The following is a 4,676-nucleotide window of genomic DNA, read 5'->3' on the forward strand; positions in this document are numbered from 1 at the left end:
AAAGAAGATTGCGGGCACGCGGCATTGCGGGCACGCGGCATTGCGGGTTCGTGGGGAGTTTGTGCTGGCGGACACAGTGGCGAACAGACGCTCAAGATAGCAGATGGATCTGAAAATTAAAGAAAAAAATATAATATTTGGAAATACTTCAAGAGAAAGAATTTGTATTTTCTTTATCTGCTTGTGATATTTCCATCTCATCCATCCATCTTTTAGTCTTTAGTATTTTCTTTAGTCCCATATCTGAAAACCATGTAAAACTCATCCCTCTTAACACCTATAAAAAGGCTCTTGTACTCCCATTTAAGGATCATCCCAGAAATTCTTCTAGAGCCTTGCATAGAGGAAGAGAAAGGGACTACTCCATGAGCAGCTAGGCTAGCAGTCTCGAGAGTGGAGAAGAAATTTTGTAACGACACAGAGTGGGTTTATTGTTCTAAACTTTTTTGTATTTCTTTATATGCAATAAAGATTATGCTTTTTATTTAAATCATCATGAGTTCTTTATTTGCTCTCTTTCATATGCTTTTATTTATGCTTTCCTGTTAGATTAATATTAGGAACAACTTTTACTTTTCGGAGACGTGCCATGATCTACGGGTACGGGGCATGCCGAGGAAAGAAGAGTTGTTTACCTAGTACTTTCTCGAGACACACCATGATCTATGGGTACGGAGTGTGTCGAGAAAAGATAGATATTTTTCTTAAGATTAATCGCATCTATTTAATTAAAAAAAAAGAGATACAACTCTACTAGTGCAAAATTAATTCAAAATTCTCGAGCTCTTTATTTTTTAATTACATCAATTTTAAGATAATTTATTTTCTAAATCAAAATAATATTTCTTTCTTTTATTTTGTAATCTCAACTTAGCCCAAGATCCCTGAGGATACGATCTCGACTCATCCTGCCTACATAGTGAGTAGAGTTATTTTTGGTGCTATCAACGACTATGCATCAAATTTTGGCACCATTGTCGGGGATCTTGGCACAGTTGAATTAAAAAAAAAAAACCACTGACATTTCATAACACTTAACTAAAATAGTGTAACCTCAAATATAAAAATTTCTAACTTGATTGGACACCTTGTTTCTTTGCATTGCATCTCCATAATTAACTTTAAGGGCGCAATCCAGCAACTAAGATAAGGTGGAGATTTGATCACCCTTCCTTGGCCCACAAATCACTCCCTTGCATTTGCATAACCTAGACCTTAATCTAAAATTAATTAGATGTTGACCCCTAAGGATTTCAAGCTCATTAGGACAAGTGACCCTGAGAGTTGAACCAGGTTAGACTTGGTCAGCTAGCTGGTGTCTAGGCAAGTGGTCTGTGGGATGACTGGGCCCGAAGGAAGGTGGTTTCTAATTGGTTCCATTCGCTGATCTGGCCAATTTAATTGGTGTCTAAGGAAAGCAGTGGGAGGACTCCCACCAACCTTACACTTATCTGGCCAGTTGGTTGGTCAAGCTCCGACTTGGAGGGCTTGAAGGCTAACTACAGTTAGGAGCTGTCTAGAACTAGGATAACTTTAGGATAGAGAGTCCACTTCATGCTAACTTGATTGTAATTAAAATCTAACCACAACTAATTCTTCTATTAGTTTTAGGACTTCTTAGGATCTCTTCTTTAGAACTCTTTTCTCTCTTCTCCTCTCCTCTTAATAAAAAAAAAAATAATCTTTAACAGACTAGGATAGTCCTACATAGACCTTTTAGTTGCATGTTAGGTCGACGATCACTAAAACCCGACTTGCAACCATTAGACGAAGAATTAGAAAAGACTCTTAGGACTATCCAAGTTAGAAACATGGCTGCACCTAGTGAGGCTAATCCTCCACGCTCATTGAGAGAATATTTCACTCCATCCTCGTATACCTACTCTCCATGCATTCAAGCACCTCTAGTAGAAGCTACCCAATATGAGATTAAGTCTAGCATTATTCAAATGTTGCCATCATTCTATGGACTTAGTAACGAGGACCCATACAAACACTTGGATGAATTTTTTGAAATTTGTTCCACAGTAAAAATCCAAAACATCTCCGATGATGTCCTTAAGTTAAAACTATTCCCTTTATCACTTAAGGACAAAGCCTAGCATTGGTTAAACTCCTTAAACTCTATAACCATTTCAACTTGGGATCATCTTCAGAGAAAATTTTTCAAGAAATATTTTTTAATTGAAAAAATAAATCAAATTAGAAAAGCTATCACTAGTTTTTTCCAATTGGAGGGTGAACTTTTTCATGAGACATGGGAAAGGTTAAGGGACCTCATTCGTAAATGTCCACACCATGCTGTCCCTAAATGGCAACTTTGTCAATATTTTTATGATGGTCTATCGGAGAAACACCGACAAATGGTTGATGCATCATGTGGTGGGACATTCATGCTAAAGAGTAAAGATGAAGCCTGGCAGCTCTTTGAAACACTTAGTGAGAATTTCTTACATCATATGTCTGCCACCTCTAGAGAACAACCCATGCTTCAACAAAAAAGAAGTAGAATTTATCAAATTGGAAACGTCATAGATATCCACAGTAAGGTTGATGAACTGTCCCAAAAATTAGACCGTCTTCTAAATATTGGATAATCCCTGATTCCACCTAACTCAATCCAAGAAGTTTGTGCATTGTGTGCAAGTCCGAACCATTTTGTTAGTGAATGCCCAGCCGCACCTCAATTTTCTGAGTTTGTGCATGAAGGAACCAGATCTAGGATTTTAGGGTTAGATCTTGAATCTTTTTCAAGATCATACAGCGGAAGACTAAAATAAATCAAAATTTATTTTCTAAAATTAGAAAATCTCTAGATCTAAGATTCTATTACATGATTATTACATAGTATTAAATCAAAAATTAAAATATATAAATATAGCATGAACTACATGTTGATCATATCAACATGTTTCTATACTACATCTAATGTATGTATTAAACAATAGATCAGATCTATTACCTTGCAAGTTAGACGTTCTAACCTTGTTGATCTGGGCTTGAGGATGATGTTGCAAGCCGCACACATGTTCGGCCTCTAGGAGTCATCCACACGAGCCCACGAATCTCGATCAGAAGTCCTGCTTCAGTAAATCAGCACAGTATGCTAGTACTGCACTGATCCTTCTTTGATGGTTGATCAGGTGCCTCCTTCTTCTTGATTTGGACTCTTCCAAAGATAGAAAGTAGAAGGAGGAGTTTTAGATCTGAGACACTCTTAGAAAACTCAAGATGGAGGGAGGAAAGATATGAAAACAAAAACCCTAGAAGAAGATCCTCTTCTTCTTCACATTTTTCTCTCTAGACACCCAAACTTGCATCTTTTATATCTCCACGACCCAAAGGTATATCTCTCTGATTTTTGTATGGCACAAAGGTCTCTCAAATCTATGACTTATCCTAAAATTTTATGAAGAAAATCATCTTATATAGAGAGATATGATAGAGTCCTTGTCTAGGTCAAACACCTAGTCAAGGCTTATCCAAACATGGCAAGTTAAGGGACGCCCAACTCTTGAGCACCTCTTTCATATTTTCATACATGGATCACCAGAAAATGGTGCACTATGTATACCCTAAAATCCCCAAAAATTTCAAAAAAAATTTGGATAAATTCGGTGCAAAATTGAAAGAGTTTTGGATTTCTAAAACTCTATCTCATAGAATTCGAAATCCAAACTTATTCCTTTTAGATTTGATCCAAACCACCTTCCATGTAAGAAAGAAGAGAGGAGACCTTTTGTAAACGTGGGAGAGATCTGGGAGAGGGCTTTTGTCACACAAAATAAGTGGAGATTGGCGTTGAATAAGAGAGAGGGTGTGGAGAAGGATTATGTGGCGCAAGGTGGAATCCTAGTCTTACTAGGATTCTATCTTATGACTTGTTTTAATTTGGTTTCTCAAATCAAATCAAACCAAAATTAGATCAACCTAATTAAAATAGGTTTTAACCCAACTAAAAACCTAATTTAATCAGATTAAATTAGATTTAAATTTGATTTAATTTTTTAATCAAATTAGAAATTAGATTGACCCAAGTCCTAGTTGAACTAGGACTAGTTTTTCCTTGCACTTGGCTTATCCAATAAACCAATTGGACTTGATCCAATCAAGCCCAAACCAAATCTAATTAAATCATATTTAATTAGACTTAATCTCAGCCCATTGGCTTAATCAAATTAAGCCAATCAGCAATCGAATTGCTAATAGATCCTCCTGCAACACTTGCATTGGGTTAAATGTCAATCGTATTGATCATTTAACCCTAGAACGATTCTTAATCGTTGATCAACCATCTGATCGGATATGAACTCTAATGTGTGTGACCTCATAGGTCCGAACCTAAGCCGGTAGTATAGGAACAAATTCTTATACCAATCAAAGTGACCATCTAGCAATGGTACCCGACGATCGGATAGGTCGAATGTGTAGAACAACATCCTTAGAACCCATGCGGATATAGTTTTCATATAATTCATCCCCTTGACCAAAATGATCATAGGACACCCCATAGTTTAACTGTCAACTCTGATCAGGTTGTCCACATTGTATTTCAAAATATCAAATCCATCTGATGGATTATCCTGGCCAAGGTTTTGCTAAATTGAAATACAGCGACTCATTCTTCTCCAACTCTTGGAGTGGTCAATCCCATCTCGATCACACTCTGACTTCGC

The 4,676-nt window shown here is 36.9% G+C and overlaps 1 non-coding gene across 1 annotated transcript; it reads right to left on the bottom strand.

Annotated features, from left to right (window-relative positions):
- Positions 1–2,199: 2,199 nt before the first annotated feature.
- On the bottom strand, positions 2,200–2,305 carry LOC140855998 (small nucleolar RNA R71). Its single transcript, XR_012139437.1, has one exon. It is a non-coding gene; the product is annotated as a small nucleolar RNA R71 (small nucleolar RNA).
- Between the last annotated feature and the right edge of the window lie 2,371 nt (positions 2,306–4,676).

The sequence above is a fragment of the Elaeis guineensis genome, chromosome 2, assembly GCF_000442705.2.
Source record: "Elaeis guineensis isolate ETL-2024a chromosome 2, EG11, whole genome shotgun sequence".
NCBI classification, from domain to species: domain Eukaryota; kingdom Viridiplantae; phylum Streptophyta; class Magnoliopsida; order Arecales; family Arecaceae; genus Elaeis; species Elaeis guineensis.